Source organism: Oryctolagus cuniculus, chromosome 7 (assembly GCF_051225735.1).
Source record: "Oryctolagus cuniculus isolate XC-2025 breed Fujian yellow rabbit chromosome 7, ASM5122573v1, whole genome shotgun sequence".
In the NCBI taxonomy this organism is placed as follows: domain Eukaryota; kingdom Metazoa; phylum Chordata; class Mammalia; order Lagomorpha; family Leporidae; genus Oryctolagus; species Oryctolagus cuniculus.
The window spans coordinates 67,407,154-67,434,003 of record NC_142873.1 but is presented as its reverse complement, the minus strand read 5'-3'; the positions used below and the strand labels follow the sequence as shown (position 1 = coordinate 67,434,003).

Sequence of the window (26,850 nt, the reverse complement as noted above, 5' to 3'; positions counted from 1 at the left end):
TCAGAACCACTGCACTGAGAACCACATTTCTGATGCGTGAAAATTTGGAAGACAGAGTCAAGTCGTTTCCAAACTGTAGCATCAGTCTACCTCATTCTGGTTATATGAAAATTCTGAGGTCTAGACCAAACTTCAGTCATCCTTCCACCTTGATTTTCACTGAGATATCTAGCACTCCTATTGCTTTCTTGCTTCACTTGGAGCTTTGAACTACTTGATAAGTTTAAGAACTTAGATATCTAAAATTTAACATCTCTGTGAGTAATATACAAACATCCCCAACATAAGTTAAAACTATGGTCCAAGTAGGTTGAATTAGATGAATTTCCTGGGGCTTATACAATAATCTTTGTTTTTCTTTCTATTTGGTAGAGTAAGTCTGGAGCTGTTAGCAAAATTTTCCTGGCAGTAATCCTGTTGATAGCCCATGGCCATTATATATGAGCCTAAGAGCCATTATGGAGTTAGAGTAATACTGATAATTTGAGCCTCATGCAGAAGCCCTAACAGCTACCCTACTATTCAAAATTTTCAATTACTTTAAACAATAAATTCTATTTTTCCTTTAACTAGAGAGATTTGGTGCTATTAAACTGGCTAAATGTAGGTTGAATATTTCACTTGAAATAGGAATGGGATTTCATCTAAACTACATGAAATTTGAGTTGATACTTGTTCTATAGAACAAACCAACAAAATATGGGGCTGTGAAATCAAGAGGGAAACTAGGCACCTGAAAAAAATTTTTTGTTGCAGTATGTAGTATATAAAATTCTTACTTCCATGTGGTTAGTTTCCATTTATGCCTTTTTCTAGCACTGAACTAGTGTGAGGTCATTAAAGCATGTAAGGTGTAAAATCTAAGGCGGCTGTCACAGAATAATACAAGAACTCTTTGTTTCAATCTAGTCTTAATGGCTCTGGTTCCTGTTGCTGGTAATTGAACAGAATCAGTAAAATCCTGATTATGCAGTGGTGTTAAATGCTGGTCCATAGGCCATACGAGGCCTGTGTGGTCTGGCTCTGCCAAGGCAACCTCAGGTGGAACTCAAAATTCAATAAATCTATAGCAGGCTAATTTTTCTAAGTTGATAATTTTGTGTGGCTCATGAATGATATAAATATCAAATGGCCCTTGCCAGAGAAAAATGGTTCCCACTCCTGAAAGGCAATAGCATTCAAGTGTTATGTTTGATTATTTGGAAAGTATTTATAGAAATAGTTTCTGAAATTTTCCCAAAAATAGAGCATGAAATTCAAGACACTCAAAGAAAACTAGGAAATACAAAAGAACCTACACTAGATACCGTAATAATCCATCTGCTCCAAGTAACAGATATAGGGCTGGCGTTGTGGTGTAGCAGGTAAAGGGACGGCCTGTGACACTTATCCCATGTTGTTGCCAGTTGGGGTCCTAGGTTCTCCACTTCTGATCCAGTTCACTAGTGATGGGAAAAAGGCAGCATATAAGATGGTCCATGTGTTTGGGTTCCTGTGCCCTCATTGTAGACTTAATGAAAGTCCTTACTTCTGGCTTTGGCCTGGTCTGTTTTTGTCATCTGGGAAGTGAACCAACATATAGCAGATTCTCTCTCTCCTCTCTCTTTTCTCTGCTCTCTCCTCTCTCCTCTCTGTAATTCTGACTTTAAATAAATATATAGGGGTCAGTGTTGAGGCCTAATGGGTAAAACAGCTGCCTGCAATGCCAGCATCCTATATGGGTGCCAGTTCAAGTCCTGGCTGCTTCACTTCCAATCCAGTTGCCTGCTAATGCACCTTGGAAAGCAGCAGAGGATGTCCTGAGTCCTTGGGCCCCTTTACCCATATAGGAGACCCAAAAGAAGTTCCTGGCTCCTGGCTTCATCCTGGCTCAGCCCTGGCTGTTGCAGCAACTTGAAGAGTGAACCAATAGATGGAAGATTCTCCCTCTCCCCCCCCCACCCCTTTCCTATCACTGTATAACTCTGCCTTTCAAATAAGTAAAACTAATGAAAATAATTAAATAAATAAATCTAAAGAAAATTACCAGATATTGAGACAACCTTGATAGTATCAAAAGTAACGACATTTACAAGGGAGCTCCTATTAGATTATAAGATTTTTCAGCAGAAACCTTGCAAGGTAGAATGAAGTGGGATAATATATTCAGTGTGCTAAAATAAAACAAACAAACAAACATCTTCCAAACGAGTTACATATCTGGCCAAACAATTTCAGAATTGAAGGAAATGGGCATTTCCAGATCCTCTCCTGATTCCAGCCTCCTACCTGCCTGTCTACTGAGGCAAGAGGTAATGGCTCAAGTAGATAGGTCTCTACTCACAGGGAAGACCTGAAGCTTTGCCATGGTCTGGCATAATCCCTTTTGGGCAGTGTACTGGTAGGTGACAGATCTGTATCTGTTGATGTAACTGTTTCTCCATCCTTCAAGCAAATAATAATAATAATCAGAAATGAAGGAAACATTTTCTCAAACAAAAGAAGAGAGTTAATCACAACCAGATTTCTCTTTACAATAAATGCTGAAGAATTGTAAACATTGAAGTAAAAGCACAATAAAGAGCAACACAAAATGATACAGAAATATAGGCATTCTTGGCAAAGGTAAATGTATAGACAAGTACAGAATCCAATGGCTTTATAAAGCAGGTGATTTAATCTCATATATTTAGTATAAATTTTTTAAACCTACAAATTATGTTACAAGGCATGCAATGTAAATAGATAGAATTTGTGTGATCAATAATACAAGGTAGAAGGGCAGAGTTATGAAAGCACAGCCTTTGTATGCAACTAAAATGTACTTCTTAGTTTGAAATAGAGTGTCATAGCTTTAAGATATTTTATATGATTACAACGGTAACCACAAAGAAATGGTGAATGAAAAGGAAATCAAAAAGTGAAACTACAAAAAATCAATGACACAGAAAAGGAAGAAACTGGAGTGGAAAAAAAGGGATAAAAAAGCTATAAGAAACCAATATAAATGGCAACAGTAAGTCCTCTCATATCAGAAATTAATTTAAATGTTGATGAATTAAAGCCATCAATTAAATGACATAAGCTAAATGGATAAAAAGTAAGATCCAGGGTTAGGCATTTAGTGTAACAGTTAAGATTTCATTTGGGATGCCTGTATCCTATATTTGAGTGCCTCAATAGGAGTCATAGATCTGCTCTTGATTCCAGTTTCCTGTTTGTTAGGAAAAGAGTGGCAGATTGGTGTCTCCTGACATGGGGCACCAAAATTTTAGGAAAATAGGTGCAGAATAGAGAAGAGGCAGTGTATGAATTTACAGCCAGACCAAATTTATTCAGAGAAAATAAATCCATAGAGGTTGGTGACCAACTGCCCGTGTGCCCATGATGGAACACGTGGCAAAAGGCCTGGACTCCAGAGACCAGGCCTTTTTATATTTTTGGAGGGCTGAGGATGGGGGTGGGTTAGGGAGCAGCAGGCAGAGAATTCCTGGAACTGGTCTTTCAGGTGGCTGTAAGGATTGAGGTATGAAGTCAATAGGGTGTGAGACCCAACTGAATTTCAAGAGCAAGGAATACATTCCAGTGTTTATCTCCTTTGGGCAATGAAGGAGAATGGCTGAGTTTTCCGTCCTTGTTCCGTCACTTAATATGCACCCTTGGAGCCAGTAGGTGATGGCATAAGTAGTTGAGGCCCTAACATCCATGCAGGAAACACAGATTGACCTCTTGCCTCCTGACTTTATCCAGGCTCAACCCTGGCAGTTTTGGGCATTTGGGTAACTAACAAACTGATGGGAGATCTCTATCTTTCTGTCTCTGTCTCCCTCCCTTTCAAATAAATTTTAAAAATTCAATGTTGCGCTACCTTTATGTAGTGGACTTTACATCTAAGAACAGACACAGACTCAAAGTGAAAGGATAGAAAAAGTCTGAGAATCTAAATATTGCAATATATGGCAAAATTGTCACAAACAACAGAAGCACATTACATAATGATAAACGGAACAATTTACCAGGAAGATGCAACAAATATAAATATAAATATTAAACAAATATAAATATTAACCTATCATATTTTATACATCTGTTAAAAGTGTCAAGCCATGGATTCCCAAGAAAACAAATCAATCCATATTTAGATAACATAAAAACTAACACTGGGCCAGCGCCGCAGCTCACTAGGCTAATCCTCCAACTTGCGGCACCAGCACACCAGGTTCTAGTCCTGGTCGGGGCGCCGGATTCTGTCCCGGTTGCCCCTCTTCCAGGCCAGCTCTCTGCTGTGGCCAGGGAGTGCAGTGGAGGATGGCCCAGGTACTTGGGCCCTGCATCCCATGGGAGACCAGGATCAGCACCTGGCTCCTGGCTTTGGATCAGCATGGTGCGCTGGTGGCAGCGCAGCGGCCATTGGAGGGTGAACCAACGGCAAAAGAAGACCTTTCTCTCTGTCTCTCTCGCTGTCCACTCTGCCTGTCAAAAAAAAAAAAAAAAAAACAACAACAACAACAACACATTGATATTTGTAAGGTAATAAATACAGAAAGATAATTCATCTAAAGGGATAGCAATTAGATTGACACCTGACTTCTCTAAAGGTATTGTGAAATCCAGATATTTATGGAATATCCTCAAGATTCTGGAAGAATATAACTTCTATAAGTTTACCCACAAGAAATTTTTTAAAAATAAAGGTAAAATAAAGACATGAGAATAGAAACAACTAATAGAATTTGTCCTCAGCAGATATTCACCATAAGAAATTTTAAAGAACATATTTTAGACATCCAGAGTAACCTTAGATGCACGAGGAGTGAAGAGTAAAGAAAATAGTAAAGGTCTGAGTAAACCTGAGTGAACCCTAGCCATTATTCCTACAAAAAAAATTTAATGTTATGCAGGATTATATGAAATATACAATAAAAATCTAAACCATACCTGAACTGGAATAGAATAAGTCATGGTTAAGTATTTTAAGTCTACTTTATTTTATTTATTGTGTTCAAATGTGCACAGGTGTTAATTTCGGACTATGAAAATATGAGGTATAATTTCTGTTCATAGAATAAAGTAGAATGAGTAATTTATACTAAGATAAAGGGCAAAATATGTAAGCTACTTTTGTACTTTAAAAAGAAAATCTATGGGACAATAATAAAATGATGTAAACACAAATTTATAATAATTTTTTTTTTTTTGACAGGCAGAGTGGACAGTGAGAGAGAGAGAGAGAGAAAGGTCTTCCTTTGCCGTTGGTTCACCCTCCAATGGCCGGCGCACTGCGCTGATCCGATGGCAGGAGCCAGGTACTTCTCCTGGTCTCCCATGGGGTGCAGGGCCCAAGTACTTGGGCCATCCTCCACTGCACTCCCTGGCCACAGCAGAGAGCTGGCCTGGAAGAGGGGCAACCGGGACAGAATCCGGCGCCCCAACCGGGACTAGAACCCGGTGTGCCGGCGCCGCAAGGCAGAGGATTAGCCTAGTGAGCCGCAGTGCCGGCCAAATTTATAATAATTCTATTCAGTGTAAGTTGCCTACATGTTCCTATTCAAAGGCAAAATTTTCAAGCATAATTTAAAAAGAAACATGAATAAAAAACATTAATGGTAAAAATGTACAACAAAATAAATGATGAAAATTTAACCAGACATGTTGGTGTAAGAGCCTACTATGTGATTTGTTGCAAAATAAATAAACTTAAGAACAAAGAATACTGTCAAAAATAAAATTGTTTTACAATAAAAATAACTCATGATTGGAAAAATCAATAGTTCTCAATATTTACTCACATTATTAATAAGTTTTAAAATAAGTAAAAGAAAACCTTCACAGAATGTTAAGAAAAAATTTGAAGTCCACAACTGTAATGATTTTTAATATTACAACCTCAGTAATTGTTAGATCTCATAAAATTTTCATTACTTTGATCAAATGAATATATAAAGAGCACATTCTTTTTCCAATTTGTTACATACAAATGCAGAAAGTCTTTCAAAGTATTTAAATAATACACAATCTATTAATTGGACAAATCACATAGTAGGCTCTTACTATATTTTATTCAGTCATTTTCCAATACAATGGAGATTTAAGTTATTTCTAAAAATTCTGATGTAATAATTTTTTTAATTTTAAAGTAAAATTTTTTACATAATGGGAAAAGATTTTATGTACTTCATATATGCAGTTTAAGAAGATAATATTTTCATATTTATGCATATATTTTCATATCATTGTTTATGCATATATTTTCATATATGCAGTTTTAAGATGATATTTCCCATCCCACTGTCTCCCTCCTTTGTTCCCACTCTCCCTCATCCTTTCTTTCTTATTTTTCTGTTAATTTTTTCAATAACATATTTTGTTAAAAAACAAAAATCAAAAATACCTCAATTTAGTGGGAATATAGACAATGGCTATAAACAACAATTGAATTGAATATGACCATTTCACCCATATACAGTAAATTTTAAAGTATTCACAGATCATTAAAACTATAGTAATGTAATGTTTTTGTTGCACTACTTAATTTTTACTTAGAAAACTTTTATTTAAGGTATACAAACTTCATGCATTTTATTTATATAAATTTAGAAACATAGTGATTCTTCTCTCACTACCCTCCCTCTCACCCCTACTCCCATCCTCCTCCTCCTCCTACACCCTCTCTTTTTCCAATTTTTATTTTATACATAGATATATTTTCAATTAACTTTATACTCATAAAATTAACCCTACACTAAGAGTTCAAAAGATAGTATGGGGAACAAAACTGTTCCTCAACAGTCAAGACCTGGGCTGTTCAAAATCATTGCATCTAAAAGTGTCAATACCATTTCCATAGATTGCCTTTTAGATACTGTATTAATTACCACAGATCAGGGGGAACATGTGGTATTTGTCTTTTTGTGATTGGTTTATTTCACTAAGTATATTGGTTTCCAGTTGCATCCATTTTGTTGCAAACAACAGGATTTCATTCTTTTTACTGCTAGGTAGTATTCCATTGTGTACATACACTGTAATTTCTTTATCCAGTCTTCAGTTGATTGATACTATTGATTCTATATCTTAGATTCTATATCTTAGACATTGTGAATGGAGCTGCAATAAACATGGTGGAACAGATAACTCTTTCATATGTTGATTTCATTACCTTTGTGTAAATTCCCAGGAGTGGGATGGCTGGGTCATTTGATAGGCCTATATTAATTTCTGAGGTATCTCAATACTACCTTCCATAGTGGCTGGACCAGTTTACAATTCCACCACCAGTAGATTAGGGCACGTTTTTCCCTACATCCTCACCAACAATTATTGTTTGTTGATTCCTATGTGAGAGCCATTCTAACTGGGGTGAGGTGAAACTGCATCGTGGTTTTGATTTGCATTTCCCTTATGGCTAGTGATCCTGGACATTTTTTCATGTGTCTGTTGGCCATTTGAATATCCTTTTTTGAAAAATAACTTCAAGTCCTTTGCCCACTTTTTAACTGAATTGTTTATGTTGTTGTTGCTGAATTTCTTGAGCTCTTTATAGATTCTGTATATCAATCCTTTATCAGTTAATAATTTCTAGTATTTTCTCCCATTCTGTCGGTTGCCTCTTCAATTTGCTGAATGTTTCTTTTGCAGCGTAGAAACTTCTCAATTTGATGTGATCTCATTTGTCAATTTTGGCTTTGATTGCCTGTGCTTCTGTGATCTTTTCCAAGAAGTCTGCCTATGCTAGTGACTTGCAGCATTTCCCCAATGTTTTCTAATAATTTGATGGTATCAGGTTGTAGATTTAGGTCTTTGATCTTTTTTGTGTGGATTTTTGTGTAAAGTGTAAGGTAGGATTCTTGCTTCATACTTTTGCATCATACAGAGATCCAGTTTTCCCTGCACTGTTTGTTGAAGAGACTGTCCTTGCTCCAGGGATTGATTTTAGCTCCTTTGTCAATGATAAGTTGATTGTAAATATATGGATTGATTTCTGGAGTTTCTATTCTGTTCCATTTGTCTACACATCTGTTTTTGTGTCAGTATCATGCTGTTTTGTTTATAACTTCCCTGTAGAAATGTCACCGGAGGAAAGGCCATGGAAGCCATGGAGTTCTTGTCTTCATGCAAGAAAGAATTCAGGCGTGAGTCCAGAGAGCAGAGTGATAAGGTTTTATTGGGGATAGGACATCTGGCAGAACGGAAGGGGCAAAGAGAGTGTGCCCAGTCACTCAGACTGGGGAGAGCGAGGTTACATGGTTGAAAGGAGAGAATATACCTGGACAGTCCAGGTGGGTGGCTTAGCTGAGAGGCAGAAGACTGAGCACAGTCTATTTGGACTCCCTAGATTTTAAGAGAGTCTCTTTACCCACCTCCCCCTCTCCTCCAGGACAAAGGATGGGGAGTCCTAGTGGAAGGGTTTGTTGGATGAAAATTAGCAAATTCCTCCCCAGATTTGCTGGCCCTGGGCAGAGCAGAGGGGCTTCCCTTAGAGTGTCTGTGTAGGTTTTATTGCCCCATGTTATCAGGTCACCCATTTGGTCCTGAGGAGAGAGAATTCTCCTGGGAGCTTTCCTTGGGGGAAGACCTGGACAGTTATCAGGGTCTGAACAGGACTTTGAAGTGCAAAATGTTGGGCTTCTGGAGCTTCAGCAGTAGGTGCTGGTCATAAAGGCCTGTCTCACACACACATAGGCTAAATTTCTAACTTCCTACCTAACAGTATGTCTTGAAATCTGGTATTGTGATGCCTCTGGCTTTGTTTTTGTTGTTTATGATTGCTTTAGCTATTATAGTCTCTTGTGTTTCCAAATGAATTTCAACATCATTTTTTTTTTTAGATCTGAGAAGAATGTCCTTGGTATTTTGATTGAAATTGCATTGAATCTGTAAATTGCTTTTGGTAGTATGAATATTTTGATGATATTGATTTTTCCAATCCATGAGCATGGGAGATTTTTTTCATTTGTGGTGTCTTCTATTTCTTTAATATTTTGTAATTCTCATCATAGAGATCTTTGACATTCTTGGTTACATTTATTCTGAGTTGATTAATTTTTTTAGCTATTATGAATTATATTGATATTGGAAGTTCTTTCTCAGATATGGCATTGTCTGTGTTTACAAAGGCAATTGATTTTTGTGTGTGATTTTATATCCTGCTACTTTACCAAACTCTTTTATGAGTTCCAATAGTCTGTTAGTGGAGTTTTTTGGATCCCCTGTATTAGAACCATGTCATTTCCAAAAAGGGATAATTTGACTTCCTCCTTCCCAATTTTTATCATTTTGATGTCTTTTTCTTCTCTGATGGCTCTAAAACTTACAGGATTATATTGAATAGTAATAGTGAGAATGGGCATCCTTGTCTGTTTCTGGATCTTAGTGGGAATTTTCCCAACTTTTCCCCATTCACTAAAATGAAGGCTATGTGTTTTTCATAAATTGCCTTGATTATGTTGAGAAATAGAAGAAACATTTCGTCAACACAAACAAGAAATGTTTTAACAAGGGTCAGTATTGAGATATAGCAGGTTAAGCCATCCCCTGCCACATTGGCATCTCTTTTTGATGTGTAGTTCCAGTCTTAGCTACTCCACTTCTGATCAACCTTACTGCTAATGTGCCTGGGAAAGCAGCAGAAAATGGCTCATATACTTGGGTTGTTGGCACTCATACGAGAGATTATGATGGTGTTCTTGGTTCCTGGCTTCAGCCTACCTCAGCACTGGCTGTTGCACCCAATTTAGAGTAAATTAGCAGATGGGAGATTCTCTTCCTCTTCCTCTTCCTCTTCCTCTTCCTCTTCCTCTCTCTCCCTCCCTCCCTGCCTCCCTTCCTCATTCCCCCTCCCTCCCTTTCTCTCTCTTACCCTCTCTCCTTGTCACTCTGCTTTTTAAAGAAAGAATCTTTTCAAAAATGCTGTAACAAACATCTATGCATGTATCTTCCTGTACACTTGGATGAAGATTTCTGTAGATTAGATAACTAAGTGGCATTTAAAGTGTATTTTTATCTCTTAAAATTATGCAAAATTGCCTACAAGGGGATCAATTTGTACTCTCTCTACTACTGGTACTATAGTGCATCATAGTACCTTACCACATTCTTACTAAGTTTGATGTTGTCATGTCTCTAATTATTTTGTTTTCCTTTTTAGTGGATAAGAAATGATTTCTAACAATTAACATTTTCCAGATACTCTCAAGGCTGAGCATGTATTCACATTCATTTTAGCAATATGAATTTTCTGTTTTTTCCTGTACCTTTTTACGTGCTTTAATTTCTAAACTGTATTTTACTTTATTTTTTATTCACTTGAAAGGTAGAAAGAGATAAGGGGGTGGGGGGAGAGCAAGCTTTCATGTGCGATTTCATTTCCCTGATGCCCCCAGTAGCAGCAGCTGATCCAAGGTAAAGAACCAGGACTGTGAAACTGATTCCAGATTACTCATGTAGATGGCGGGGACCCAAGTACTTGAACCATCATCTCTACCTCCCAGGATGTGCGTTTGCAGGAAATTGGAGAAGAAAGCAAAATAAGAACTTGGAATGGGGCCGGAGCAGGAGGGCATCCCAATGGCATCTAACTAAGCCAAACAAAGTACTGTAATATTTTTGCTGATGAAATGTTGTGATCCTATTGTCAGACTAATCATAACTTTAATAAGTTAATTCTAGATAAAAAATAGCCACAGAAAATCTAAGATGAGGCTTGCATATATTCCTAGCTGACTAGGAAGCTACACATGTTCCAGAGAGACTGCAAAAGGACTTAGTAGAAACTAAATGTGTGGAAAACTTCAGAACTCCTAGAACTTTATGCTCTCAATCACAGATGTTCAGATATAAACAAAGTAACCCTATGACCTAAAAATTGGAAGTAGCTATGATAAATAGAATATTCCAAAAAATTAATAGACTAGTGAAATTAAAAGGTATTTATTTTGGTGTGAATTTTTTTAAATCATTTCATAGTGTTTTCATAATGTGCACTACATGAAATTTTTAGACCTCTCATATGCAGCCTTTCCTAATTTTGTTTTTATCTGCAATTTTGTTTTTGACTATCTTAAGTATTGTGATCTCATCATTTAGAAATGTGTGCTGATGGTGTATCTCCTCTACTTTGACCCTTCTAATGAGGTGGCCAAATCACTATTAACCAAACACAAATCTTCAGTAGTTTCCAAATTATCTATTTCCAAATAGCTGTTTATACACAATCCTGAATTATAACTTGGTGTAAGATAGTAAAGAATTCAAAAGGGAAGTTTAACTTGTTACTCTATCTGGTCATGCTGATGTTCAAGCACGACTTTAAATCATGTATAAAATATGAGCCATGTTAAATTTTCCTTACTGGATATGCATAAGCCACACTTAAAGGCTTTCTTAAAGAAGTAAAAGGCAGCATTGTAGATACTGTAAATTCTAATTAAATTGAGATAGTTAAATCCAGAAATATGAAATAAGCATTGCTACCTATAGTCAGCTCTTGCTTTAAGAACTTAAGAACAAAAACCAGAAACAAATGAGTCTTGCTTGGTTCTGAAACTGAAGAGATTTCTTCAGTAATTTTTTTTTAAGGTTTATTTATTTATTTGAAAGGTAGAGTTATTTGAAAGAGAGGGAAAAGAAACCTTCCATCTGCTGGTTCACTCCTGAAATGGTTGCAATGCCAGGCTTTGCCCTGGCCATAGGCAATAGCCCTGAACTCTATCCTGGTCTCCCACATAAGTTGAAGGGGGACATTCCTGATTTCCTGGGTGCATTAATGGGGAGCTGGGTTAGAAGTGGAGCAGTAGGACTCTAACTAGCACTCATATGAGATGCTAGCATTGCAGGCAGCAGCTTAACAGACTGCACCATAAGGCTGGCTCTTTCCCATAATTTTAATATAAATTCAGCTTTTCTACCAGTTTTGAGTTGGCATACTCTGTTTTTGTGAAGCATTGAACAGTATTAGTTAAGTACAATCATATCTTTAGAAAGAGAAAACAGGATTTACTAAACTGGAGTTTACCAAAATTTCAGTGGACCAAATCACATTTATTTAACCACACAAAGCAATTTTACTTAAATCAGAACTGTCCACCAAAAATTATTCTTTCAGCCATTCATGATCTTAATTTTGGTGTAAGAATTATGGTGCATGTAAAAAATATCATGAGACATGACTGTTTTGTAATAAGCAGTGGCCCACCATTATTCATTTGTAACTCTGTTGAGATCAGTTATCAAGACTGCTCATTAATTCTAATTCTTTTTTTAAGGTATTTATTTAATTGAAAGGCGGAGTTAAAGAGAAGCAGAGGCAGAGAGAGAGAGAGAGAGGGATGGAGTGGGGAAGAGAGAGAAATATCTTCCATGTCCTGGTTCACTCCCCAAATGACTGCAATGTCTGAATCTCAGCTGATGCAAAGTAAGGAGCCAGGAGCTTCCTTTGGGTATCCTACGTGGGTGTAGGGGCCCAAGGACTTGAACCATCTTCCCTTGCTTTCAGTAACATTAGCAGGTAGCTGAATTGGAAATGGAGCAACTGGGACTTGAACCAGCACCCATATGGGATGCCAACAATGTAGGAAGCAGCTTGACCACCTATATCACAGTACCATCTCCATTCTTCTTCAAGCCTGTGAATATCATTTTGGTTTTAAGGATGCATTTCTTGGGCTATTCAAAATACTGTATCAGAGTGTCTTTTTACCTTTGTTCTTTCTGGTATCTGAGTAAGAGAATCAGAATCCTATCTGTCCTGCCTTATGCCCAAAGAGACCATGGAGATTTGACCCAATCTTGTGCTTGCCTTTTGGACAGAGTGGCACAGGGCACACTTCTGAACAAAACCTTCAACATCACCCATTTTTAATTAGTGCTGTCATCACTTGCACTGCAAAGGCTCACATTCTGAAGTTGGATGTTCTGCTTTCTAATGCTTTGCAGAATTTTTTGCATCCAAATAAACTTTTTAATTCCATTTTCCAAAATCTTTTTGAACTTACCTGTATGTTCTAAGAAATAAAATATTGTTTAAGAATCAAAAGCAAGGGGCAAGCGCTGCGGCTCAGCAGGTTAACACCCTTGCCTGAAGCGCCAGCATCCCAAAAGGGCGCTGGTTTGAGACCCAGCTGCTCCACTTCCCATCCAGCTCTCTGCTATGGCCTAGGAAAACAGTGGAAAATGGCCCAAGTCCTTGGGCTCCTGCACCCACATGGGAGACCCGGAAGGGGTTCCTGGCTTCTGGCTTCAGATCAGCACAGCTTCGGTCGTTGTGGCCAATTAGGGAGTGAACCAGCGAATGGAAGACCTCTCTCTCTCTCTCTCTCTCTCTGCTTCTCCTCTTTCTGTGTAACTATGATTTTCAAATAAATAAATAAATCTTTATAAAAAAAAGAATCAAAAGCACAGTTGATGCAAAAAAAAAAAAAAAAAAAAAAACAAATGCCACCTATGAAATTGGAATGATATAAAAAGAACAAAATGGTAAAATAGGATGTCTCTTCTTTTCTCCTGGACTCAGATTTTAGAGCAAGCCAAAAAATACTTCTATGTGATTCCTGAAAACCAGATAAAAGTTTCCTGAACTCAGGAAGACAAAAAAACCAAATGCATAGAGACTAGGCAGGAAATTTGGGACACTGCTACCTTTCTTCTCAGAACAACACCATTTTTCTACCTCCGACTCAGCCCATTCACATGGCTTGATGTGTTTGGAAGGAAGCCTTCAACTCCTGTCTTCTCCTTGGGAATGAAAGAGAGTAGAACATACATTTAGCTGAAATTCAGGAAGACTTCCTGAGGGACTAAATGCTATCTTTACTGTAACCAAGAACTTAGAGGAACCAGGCACCACATTGGAGGTCTCTGGTTACCAAATTGCATTATCCTCCAGATACAGTGGTGCCACAAAAAGACAGAAAATGAGTTTTGAGACCATGATTTTAGGTTAATACCCAGATACTACAGTATTGGAGACACAAAGGAGTTCCTGAGTAGAAACCAGCCAACTTCTTCAAATAGGAGGGAACATAGAAAAACACAGAAAAGAAAAATATATACATAAAGAGCTTGAGAGATTTCCAGAGATTTATCTAGTAAGAGTTTGTAAATAATAAAATGAGACTTCAAAAAATTTCAGGTGCTAGAAGGACCAGAACAACAACAACAACAAAAAGACACACAAAGAAACAACCAAGATATGTTTAAAGGAACTAATGAAATCTCCATAAACGAACATAAACAATGGTAATACATAATTGGTAGAGAATTCAAAGTCGCTGTTCTAATGAAACACAAGGAATTAAAAGAGAACACAGTTTTTTTGTGTGTTTGTTTGTTTTGACAGAGTGCACAAGTGAGAGAGAGAGACAGAGAGAAAGGTCTTCCTTTTGCCGTTGGTTCACCCTCCGATGGCCACTGCGGCCAGCGTGCTGCAGCTGGCCCACTGCACTGATCCGAAGCCAGGAGCCAGGTGCTTCTGCTGGTCTCCCATGGGATGCAGGGCCCAAGGACTTGGGCCATCCTCCACTGCACTGCTGGGCCATAGCAGAGAGCTGGCCTGGAAGAGGGGCAACCGGGACAGAATCCGGCACCCCGACCAGGACTAGAACCCGGTGTGCTGGGCCGCAGGTGGAGGATTAGCCTAGTGAGCCGCGGTGCCAGCCAAGAACACAGTTTTAACAACTAAATGAAATCAGGGAAATGATGCATGACAAAAATAACAGTATCAACAAAGAAATAGAAACTGTGATAAACCAAATTCTGTAACTGAAAAAGACAGTACATGAATTGACGTTCTCTGGGGGGAATGTGACGGGGAGAAGAAATAAATATAAACTTGAAGACCATATTTATGAAATCACTGAAACAGAGAAGCAAAATAAATAAATGAGTCCAAGGAGTTTATGAAATTTAAAAACATGAATAGAAAAGAATTAATGATAAAAATCTACAACAAAATAAATGATAAATATTTAACCAGACAAGTTGGTATAACTTTATCAGTATGGACAAAATAAACTTAAGAACAAAAGTGTTGTTTTATAATAAAAATTATTCATGTTATGATTCAAAAAATCAATAGTTCTTAGTATTTACTCACATTGTTAATTAGTTTAAAATAAGTGTAGGAAAACCTTTTCAGAGTAGTACAAAAAAGCAGACATCCACAATTGTAATGAGAAATTTTTATATCACAACCTCAGTAATTATTAGATCTCAACAAAAGTTTTATTAGTCTTCAAATGAGCATATAAAGAACCCATTCTTTTCCCAACATGTTACATACACAATCAGAAAAGTGAGTTTTTGAAAGGATTGAAATAACACAATGCGGTAATTGGACTAAAATCACATGGTAGGTTCTCACTGACTTTTATTCAGTCATTTTCCAATACAATGGAGATTTAAGTTATTTCTAAAAATTCTAATGTTATAAGAAATGTTTTAACAAGGGCCAGCACTGTGACATAGCATGTTAAGCCATCACTTGCCGCATTGGCATCACATATTGATTGGTGTGCAGTTCAAGTCCCAACTACTGCACTTCTGATCAACCTTACGACTAATATGCCTGGGAAGGCAGCAGAAGATGGCCCAAAAACTTGGGTATCTGACACTCATATGAGAGACTAGGATGGTGTTCTTGGCTTCTGACAGCCTGACTCAGCACTGGCTATTGCAGACATTTGATGGTGAATTGGCAGATGGAGGATCTCTCTCCCTCTCTCTCTCTTTTTCCTTCCCTTCCTCATTCCTGCTCCCGCCCTTCCTGTCTTTCTCTCTCTACTGTCATTCTGATTTTTTCTTTTAAAAAAGATTTATTTATTTATTTGAAAGGTAGAGTTATAGAAAGGCAAAATCAGAGTGAGAGAGAGAGAGGTCTTCATCCGCTGTTCACTCCCCAGATGGCAGCAACAGCTGGTGCTGCGCTGATCAGAAGCCAGGAGCCAGGAGCTTCCTCCAGGTATCTCATATAGGTGTAGTGGTCCAAGGGCTTGGGCCATCTTCTGCCTTCCCAGGCCATAGGAGAGAGTTGAATCAGAAGTGGAGCAGCCGGGACACAAACCAGCGCCTGCATGGGATGCTGCCCCCACAGGCAACGGCTTTACCTACTGCACCACAGCACCAGCCCTCACTCTGCTTTTCAATGATGGAAAGAAATCTTTTCAAGAATGTTATAACAAATTTCTGTGTATGCATTTTCTTGTACACTTGATTGAATATTTCTATAGATAACCAAGTGTATTTAATGACTTTTTATATCAAAAAATAATGCAAAATTGATGTCAATTATTCAAAAAGGTACCAATTTGTACTCTCTCCTTTTTTTTTTTTTTTTTTTTTGACAGGCAGAGTGGACAGTGAGAGAGACAGAGAGAAAGGTCTTCCTTTTGCCGTTGGTTCACCCTCCAATGGCCACCGCGGCCGGCACGCTGCGGCCGGCGCACCGCGCTGATCTGATGGCAGGAGCCAGGAGCCAGGTGCTTTTCCTGGTCTTCCATGGGGTGCAGGGCCCAAGCACCTGGGCCATCCTCCACTGCACTCCCTGGCCACAGCAGAGGGCTGGCCTGGATGAGGGGCAACTCTACTCTCTCCTTTAATGGTACTATACAGTGCATCATATACCTTACCACACTCTTATTAAATTTGATGTTATCAAGTCTAATTTTATTTTCCTTTTTATTGGATATATTTGACTCTTATTTTAATTAGCATTTTCCAGGTACTCTCAAAGCTGAGCACATTTTCACATCTGTTTTTGCTATATGAGTTTCCTCTTTAATGTTTCCTGTTCCTTTTCACATGGTTTTTATTTTTAAATTATATTTTATTTTTTATTAATTTGAAAGGTGGGGGGAAGAGAGAGAGAGAGAGACTCTTTCATGTACTAGTTCATTCTCCTAATGCTCCCAGTAGCTACAGCTGTTCAAAGGTGAATAACTAGGATTGTGAAACTGATTCCAGGTTACTCATGTAGTTGGCTGGGACCTAAGTACTTGAACCATCACCTGCTACCTTCTAGGACATGCATTAGCAGGAAATTGGAATAGAAAGTAAAACAGGAATTTGGAATGGGGCCGGGGCAGAGGGCATCCCAATGGCATCTAACTAAGCCAAAGAAAGCACTCTAATATTTTTGCTTATGCAATATTGTGATCCAAGACCAATTATAACTTTAATAAGATGACCTTAGAAATAAAATATAGCTGTAGATAATCTGAAATAAGGTTTGCACATATTCCTTTCTTACTAGGAAACTACACATATTTCAGAGAGACTTTAAAAGGACTTAAATGAAAGTAAATGCCTGGGAAATTTCAGAATTCCTAGTACTTTGTGCTTACAATCACAGATCTTCAGATACAAACAAATCAAGACATGCTAAAAATCAAGTGTTATCAATACTCCCGAAATGGAATGGCCTAACAATTCAAAGTAGAAATGAAAAACAGAATATTTAAAAATTTAATAGAAAAGTGAAATTAAAAAGTATTTTTTTTTGTTTTACACTAGGCATATTTCTGGCTATTTAAATGAACTGATAATGTATCTAAAGTGAGACATAGACTCCAATACAATAGTAATGGGGGACTTCAACACCCCACTTTCATCAATGGATAAATCAGCCATACAGAAAATCAACAAAGAAACAACAAAGTTAATCAAAACTATACACCAAATGGAACTAACCAATATCTACAGAACTTTCCACCGCATAGTTGCAGAGCACACATTCTTCTCATCAGTGCATGGAACTTTCTCTAGGATAGACCATATACTAGGCCATAAAGTAAGTCTCAGAAAATTCAAAAAAATAAAAATCATGCCGTGCATCTTCTATGATCACAGTGAATTAAAGCTAGAAATCAACAACAATGCATATTCTATATCTAGAACATATGCAAACACATGGAGACTGAACAACATGCTCCTAAATGAACAGTGGGTCATAGAGGAAATCAAAAGAGAAATAAAAAACATTCTGGAAACAAATGAAGACAACAATACAACATATCAAAACTTACGTGATACACAAAAGCAGTGTTTAGAGAGAAGTTTATAAGCAGTTGTTGCCTACATCAAGTAACTATAAAGTCACCAAATAAATGAGCTAGCAATGCATTTCTAGAACCTAGAAAAGCAATAATCAAACCCCAAGTTAGTAGGAGGAAAGGAATAATTAAAATAAGAAATAAACACGATTGAAACCAAAAACAATATAAAAGATTAATGAAATGAAGAGCTGGCTTTTGCAAAAATAAACAAAATTGACACAACATTGGCCCAGCTACAAAAAAAAGAGGGAGAAGACCCAAATCAAGAAAATCAGAGATGAAAAAGGAAATGTAACAACAGATACCACAGAAATAAAAAAGAATCATCAGGAATGACTACAAAGAGCAATATGCCAACAAATTGGGAATACAAGCAACCAAAATTGAGTAATGAAGACATAGAACATCTAAACAGACCAATAAACAAGATGGAGATTTATTTAATCAGTAATAAATACCCTAACAACAAAGAAAAGCTCAGGTCCCGATGATGGTTTCACTACTGAATTCTACCAAACATTAAGAGATGAATTAATTTCAGGTATTTTCAAGCTATTCAAAGCATTTGAAATGGAGGATATCCTCACAAACTCTTTCTATGAAGCCAGCATTACTTAATTCCTAAACCAGAAATAAAAACAACAGTGAAAGAAAACTATAGACCAGTTTCCCTGATGAACATAGATGCAAAAATCCTCAACACAATACTAGCCAATCAAATCAAACAGTGCATCAGAAAGGCAAAGATGGTTCAACATCCAACAATCAATAAATGTGATATATCACATTAACAAAGTGAAGGGGAAAAAAGCCATATGATTATCTTAATTGATGCAGAGAAAGCATATAATAAAATTTAGCATCCTTTCATGATGAAAACTTTAAACAAATTGAGTATAGGAAGAACATTCCTCAACATAATCAAGGCAATTTATGAAAAACCCACAGCCATCATCTTACTGAATTTACGGGTAAGCTCTGGAGGCATTCCCACTAAGATGCAGAATCAGACAAGGATGCCCACTCTCAGCTTTGGTATTCAATATAGTCATGGAAGTTTTATCCAGAGCCATCAGGAAAGAAAAGAAATCAAAGGAAGGGGCCAGCATTGTGGCAGTGCAGGTAAAGCCACCACCTATAGTGCTGGCATCCCTTATGGGCGCCTGTTCATGTCCTGGCTGCTCTGCTTTGATCTAGCTCTCTGCTATGGCCTGGGAGAGCAGTGGAGGATGGTCCAAGTCCTTGGGCCCCTGCACCCAAATGGGAAGACCCGGGAGGGCTCTGGGCTCCTGGCTTCAGACCTGCACAGCTCCAGCTGTTGTGGACAATTAGGGAGTGAACCAGCGGATGGAAGACCTCTCTCTCTCTCTCTCTCTCTCTCTGCCTCTCCTTCTCTCTCTCTGTAACTCCTTCAAATAAATAAATAAATCTTTAAAAAAAAGAAATCAAAAGGATACAAATTGGGAAGGAGGAAGTTAAACTATCCCTATCTGCAAATGAGGTGATTCTATATATTTAGGGGAACAAAAGACTCCACTAAGGGACTATTGGAGCTCATAGAAGAGTTTGGGAGAGTAGCAGGATATAAAATCAACATACAAAAATCAGTAGCCTTTGTATACACAGAAAATGCCATAGCTGAGAAAGAACTTCTAAGATCAATCTTATTCACAATAGCCACAAAAAGATTAAAATATCTTGGAATAAATTTAACCAAGGATGTCAAAGAACTCTATGATGGGAATTACAAAGCATTAAAGAAAGAAATATAATAAGACTAAAAAAGAGGAAAAGCTCTTCCATGTTCATAAATTAGAAGAATCAATACCATCAGAATGTCCATATTATTGACAGCAATTTGTAGATTCAATGTGATCTCAATCAAAATACCAACAACATTCTTGGATCTAGAAAAAATGATGGTAGAATTCACATGGAAACACAACAAACACTAAATAGCTCTAGTAATCTTAAACAACAAAAACAAAACTGGAGGCATTACAATACCAGATCTCAAGGCATACTACAAGGCAGTTATAAACAAAACAGCATGGTACTGGCACAAAAACACACGTGTAGGCCAATGGAACAGAATAGAAAATTTAGAAATCAATCCACACATTTACAAACAACTCATCTTTGACACAGCAACTAAAATCAATCCCTGAAGCAAAGAGCCTCTTCAATAAATGGTGCTGTGTGAACTGGATCTCCACGTGCAGAAGTATGACACAAGACCCCTACATTATACCTTACACAAAAATCCAATCAAAATGGATCAGCGACCTAAATCTATGACCTGATACCATCAAGTTACTAGAGAACAATGAAGAAACCCTACAAAACATTGGCATAGGGAGAGACTTCTTGGAAAAGACCCTAGAAGCACAGGCAATCAAAGTAAAAATTAATAAATGAGATTACATCAAATTGAGACGCTTCTGTACTTCAAAAGAAACACTCAGCAAAGTGAAAAGGCTACCAATAAAATGGGAGAAAATATTGACAAACTACGCAACTGATAAAGGATTAATATCCAGAATCTATAAAGAGCTCAAGAAACAACAACAGAACAAACAATCCAGTTATTAAATAGGCAAATGATTTGAATGAAAATTTTTCTAGAGGGGAAATTTGAATGGCTAAAGACACATGAGAAAATGCTCAGGATCAATAGCCATCAGGGAATTGCAAATCAAAACCACAATGAGGTTGCACCTCACCTTCATTAGAAAGGCTTAAAAAAAAAAAAAGACTTTCATACAGAAATCAACAAACAACAAATGCTTATTAGGATGTGGGGGAAATGTATGCCAATTCACTGTTGGTGGGAATGTAAACTGGTGCAGCCACTGTGGAAGACAGTATTGGAGATACCTCAGAAAGCTTAATATAGACCTACCATATGACCCAGCCATCACACTCCTGGGAATTTACTGAAGGGAAATAAAATCAACATATGAGAGTTATCTGTATCCTCAAGTTTATTGCAGCTCAATTTATAATAGCTAAGATATGGAATCAACCCAGATATCCATCAGCAGAAGACTGGATAGAGAAATTATGGTATATATATACTACACAATACTACACAGTAAAAATAAAATGAAATCCTGTCATTTGCAACAAAATGGGTGCAAATCAAAAACATTATACTTAGTGAAATAAGCCAGTCCCCAAAAGACAAATACCATATGTTCTCTGTGATCTGTGGTAACTAACAGATTGCCTGTAATGTAATCTATAGGAGCTAAACTGACACTTTGTAATATGATGATTTTGAACAGCCCTTGTCTTGACTGTTGAAGAATAATTTTTTGTTTGTTTTTGTTTATGTTTTCTTTTTTCTTCATACTATTCTGGGCCTTCTCTACTTAGTGTAGGGTTAATCTTATGAGTATCAAATTAACTGAAAATAGATCTTTGTAAAAAATAAGAATGGGGATGGGTGAGGGAAGAGGAAGAAGGGAGGGAGATAGGGTGGGAAGAATAAATATGTTCCTAAATTTGTATATATGAAATGCATGAAATTTGTATTCCTTAAATAAAATTTTTATTAAAAAGCTAAAGAAAAATAAAAATGCATATCTAAGAGCAGATAATCACCAAATGAAGAGATATTTTTTGACCTGAAAGAAATAGCTATAAAAAATGTGGAATGAAGCTTAGAGAGAAACATAAAAGATAGAAAATATGAGAGAGAGATTAAGGGACATTTTGAATATAATGACAACTACTTCTATATTCAATTGTAGTTCAAGGAGAAGCATAATAAGTAAATGAGTAAGAAAATCGGTGAAATTATGCCTTCTGTCTTATTTATCTGGCAAAAAATTTAAACCACAAATTCCTAAGAAAGCGTGGGAAGTGAGATACACAGCAGACCCATAGAATGGCAGATGTCCTAAATAAAACTCTGGCCTCAGAATCAGCCCTTAAGGCATGCGGATCTGGCTGAAAAGCCCATGAGACTATTTCAGGCATGGAAAGCCAAGACACTCTGGGGAAAAAAAAAAAAAAATCTAAATGAAAGATCTCCGTGAGTGAGATCCCAGTGGAAAGAATGGGTCATCAAAGAAGGAGGTACCTTTCTCTGAAGGGAGGAGAGAACTTCCACTTTGACCATGGCCTTATCTAAATATGATCAGAGTTGGTGAACTCAGGGGGCTTCCATAGCCTTGGCAGCTCATGACAAGAGCCTAGGGTGATTACTGATGCCATAAACAAGAGTGTCAATTTGTTAAGTCAACAACAGGAGTCACTGTGCACTTACTCCTCATGTAGGATCTTTGTCCTTAGTGTGCTATACATTGAGATTTAATACTATAACTAGTACTCAAACAGTATTTTTCACTTTATGTTTCTGTGTGGGAGCAAACTGTTGAAATCTTTACTTAATGTATGCTAAACTGATCTTCTGTATATAAAGAGAATTGAAAATGAATCTTGATGTGAATGTAAGGGGAGAGGGAGTGGGAAAGGGGAGGGTTGCGGGTGGGAGTGACGTTATGGGGGGGAAGCCATTGTAATTCTATAAGCTGTACTTTGGAAATTTATATTCATTAAATAAAAGTTAAAAAAAAAAGAAAAGCTCTATACTTAGATAACATAGAAAACCTAGCTAAGAACATTGACATTGATAATATTTGTAAAGTGATAAATACAAAAAGAATAAAAATTCCTCCACAGAGATAGCAGTTAAACTGACACCTGACTAAAGCTACAGTGAAATCCAAATATTTATGGAATATCCTCAAAATTCTGGAAAAAATAACTTTTACAATTTTACTACAGGAAAGTTTTTTTTTAAAAAAATAAAGGTAAAATAAAGACATTATAAAATAAACAATTATTAGAATTTGTCCTCAGCATATATTCACCAAAGTTTTAGACACCCAGAGTAGCCTTAATTACAAGAGGTATAAAAAGCAAAGAAAGTAATAAAGGTGTCAATAAACCTGAGTGAACATTGGGCATTATTTCTACTGAAAAAATGTAATGTTTTGCAGAATTAAAATATGAAAGATACTTTAGTATTTTTTGTCCTACTTAATACTATTGGTCGAACTCTGTAATTAACACACAATTATTCTTAGGTGTTTAAATTTAACTGAAAAGTGATCTCTGTTAAATATAAGAGTGGAAATAAGAGAGGGAGGAGATATACAATTTGGGGCATGCTCAATCTGATTTGCCCCAAATGGTAGTGTTAGAAACATGCCAGGGGATTCCAATTCAATCCCATCAAGGTGGCATGTAGCAATGCCATCTCACTAGTCCAAGTGATCAATTTCAGTTCACAATTGATCATAATGATAGGTCTAAGAGTCAAAGAGATCACATAAACAAGACTAGCATCTGCTAATACTATCTGATAGAATTAAGAAGGAAAGAACGATTCAACATGGGAAGCCGGATACACAGCAGACTTATAGAATGGCAGATGTCCTAAACAGCACTCTGGCCTCAGAATAAGCCCTTAAGGCATTCAGATCCAGCTGAAGAGCCCATGAGAGTATTTTAGGCATGGAAAGCCAAGACACTCTGGCAAAAAAACAAACAAACAAAAAAACAACAAAAAAAAACTAAATGAAAGATCTCTGTGAGTGAGATCCCAGTGGACAGAACGTGCCATCAAAAAGGAGGTACCTTTCTTTGAAGGGAGGAGAGAACTTCCACTTTGTTTATGACCTTGTCTAAATAAGATCGAAGTCGGCAAACTCAAAACGCTTCTATAGCCTTGGCAGCTCATGACAAGAGCCTAGGGTGATTACTGATGCAATAAACGAGAGTGTCAATTTGCTAAGTCAACAACAGGAGTCACTGTGGACTTACTCCTCATGTAGGATGTCTGTCCTTAATGTGTTGTACAATGTGAATTAACGCTATAACTAGTACTCAAACAGTATTTTAGAGTTTGTTTTTCATTGTGAGTACAACTGTTGAAATATTTACTTAATTTGTACTAAATTGATCTTCTGTATATAAAGATAATTGAAAATGAATCTTGATGTGAATGGAATGGGAGAGGGAGTGGGAGATGGGAGGGGTGTGGGTGAGGGGGAGGTTATGGGGGGGGAGTTTGTAATCCATAAGCTGTACTTTGGAAATTTACATTTATTATTTTTTTTGACAGAGTGGACAATGAGAGAGAGAGACAGAGAGAAAGGTCTTCCTTTTTCCATTGGTTCACCCCCCAGTGGCCACTGCGGCTGGCGTGCTGTGGCCAGCACACCATGATGACCCGAAGCCAGGAGCCAGGTGCTTCTCCTGGTCTCCCATGTGGGTGCAGGGCCCAAGCACTTGGGCCATCCTCCACTGCACTCCCGGTCCACAGCAGAGAGCTGGACTGGAAGAGGAGCAACTGGGACAGAATCCAGTGCCTCAACCAGGACTAGAACCCAGTGTGCTGGCGCCACAGGCAGAGGATTAGCCTAGTGAGCTATGGCGCCGGCGGAAATTTATATTATTAAATAAAAGTTAAAAAAATAAAGATACTATAAAAATGAGAACAATGACTAAACTGGAAAAGAGTAAGTCATATTGAAGTATTTTAAGGCCATTTCATTTATTATCTTCAGAAATGTATACTGTGTTAATTTTGGACTATGAAACATAAGTGGGATAATTTCCATTCATAGAATAAAAGTAGAATGAAAGTTTCTACTGTATGGGGCCAGCGCTGTGGTGTAGTGGGTAGAGCCACCACCTGCAGCGCCAGCATACCATATGGTAAGACTCTAAAATAAAATAAATGATGAAAATTTAACCAGAGATATGCTGGTATAACTTTATCAGTGTGGACAAATAAGAACAAATTAATGTCAAAGATAAAATTGTTATGTTTTACATTAAAAATAATTAATGATTGAAAAAATCAATAATTCTCAGTATTTACTCACTTCATAACTAGGTTTGAAATAAATAAAAGAAAGCCTTGATAGATAGTAAGAAAAAAAAAAGAGAAATACACAGTTGTAATGAGAGATTTTTAATATTACAACTTCAGTAATTATTAGATCTCAAAAGAGTTTTATTGTTTTGATCAACTGATCACATAGAGAGCATATTCTTTTTCTAACTTGTTGCATACAGTCAGAAAGTATTTCAAAGAATTGAAATAACACAATGCGTTAATTGGACTAAAATCACATGGTAGGTTCTCACTGACTATATTTTATTCAGTCATTTTCCAATACAATGGAGATTTAAGTTATTTCTAAAAATTCTAATGTTATAAGAAATGTTTTAACAAGGGCCAGCATTGTGACATAGTAGGTTAAGCCATCACTTACCACATTGGCATCACATATTGATTGGTGTGCAGTTCAAGTCCCAGCTACTGCACTTCTGATCAACCTTATGACTAATATGCCTGGGAAGGCAGCAGAAGATGGCCCAAACACTTGGGTGTCTGACACTCATATGAGAGACTAGGATGGTGTTCTTGGCTTCTAACAGCCTGACTCAGCACTGGTTGTTAAAGACATTTGGGGGTGAATTTCAGATGGAAGTTCTCTCTCTCTCTCTTTCCTCCCTTCCTGATTCCCCCTCCTTCCTTTCCTCTCTCTTTCCTGCTCTTCCCGTGAGTCTGCTTTTTAAAGAAAGAATGAAATCTTTTCAAGAATGCTATAACAAATATCTATGTGTGTATCTTCTTCTACACTCGGATGAATATTTCTGTAGGCCAGATAACAAAGTGGAATTTGAAGGACATTTTTATATCTTAATATTATTTAAAATTGCCCACAGAGGTACTAATTTATACTCTCTACTAGTGATACTATAGTACATTATAGCATCTTACCACACTCTTACTAAATTTGATGTTATTACATTTCTAATTTTTGTTTCCTTTTTAGTGGCTAAAAATGACTTCTTATTTTACTTAGTGTTTTTCAGGGACTCTCAATGCTTAGCATTCTTTTACATTTGTTTTTTTCTATATGAGTTTTGTCTTTTGATGTTTTCCTATTCTTTTTCACATGTTTCTATTTGTAAATCGCATTTTATTTTATTTTTTATTCAATTGAAAGGCAAATTGCATGAGAGAGAAATAGAGAGATAGAGAGATAGAGAGAGAGAGAGAGAGAGAGAGAGAGAGAGAGAGGAGGGAGAGGAGAGAGCTTTCATGTGCTAGTTTGTTCCCCAAATGCCCCCATTAGCTGCAGGTGCTCTTTGAGGAAGAGCCAGGATTCTGAAACTCAGTCCAGATTACTCATGTGGGTGGCTGGGACCCAAGTACTTGAACCATCACCTGCTACCTCCCAGGATGTTCATAGAGGAAGCTGGAATAGAAAACAGAACAAGATCTTGGAATGGTGCTGGCATGGGAGGATATCTCAACTGGCATCTAACTAAGCCAAACAAAGTACTCCAACATTTGCTCTTGTTTAGTGCTTAGTGTTCCTCCTTGATTTTGCTATTGCAAAATGTATTGCAATTATATTATCCTAATCTAAAGCTTGTTTTTTGAAATTGCTTTCATAATTTATAAAAATTTCAGTTATCATCATTGTTGGTAATAATTAGTACAGTGCCAAAGATATGGCTACATTGAATTTTTCAAGTATTTGCCATGCAAAAAAATTTGTTACTGTTTGTGTTTAATTTTAATTTATTAAGTTTTATTCATTTGAAAGGCAGAGAAACAGAGACATAAATAGACAGGTATTTTTCATCTGTTGGTTCAATCCTAAAAAGCCTGCAACAGCTGGGGCTGTGCCAGATGAAACTAGAAGCCACGAAACTTAATCTGGTCTCCTATGGGGTTTCAGGGACCCATGTATTGAACTATCACCTGCTCTCTCCAAGGGTACACATT

The 26,850-nt window shown here is 37.2% G+C and overlaps 1 protein-coding gene across 3 annotated transcripts in view; it reads left to right on the top strand.

The window, feature by feature from the left end:
• LOC100343733 (pancreatic alpha-amylase) overlaps window positions 1–26,850 on the top strand; it is a 50,310-nt gene that overhangs the window by 3,649 nt on the left and 19,811 nt on the right. Inside the window, exon 1 of one of the 3 annotated variants that reach the window (XM_089337025.1) lies at window positions 16,320–16,573. The exons of the other annotated variants lie outside the window; for them this stretch is intronic. The gene's annotated coding sequence lies outside the window, so the exon portion shown is untranslated. Of the gene's footprint in view, window positions 1–16,319; window positions 16,574–26,850 lie in introns of those variants that run through there. 3 annotated transcript variants of the gene reach the window in all.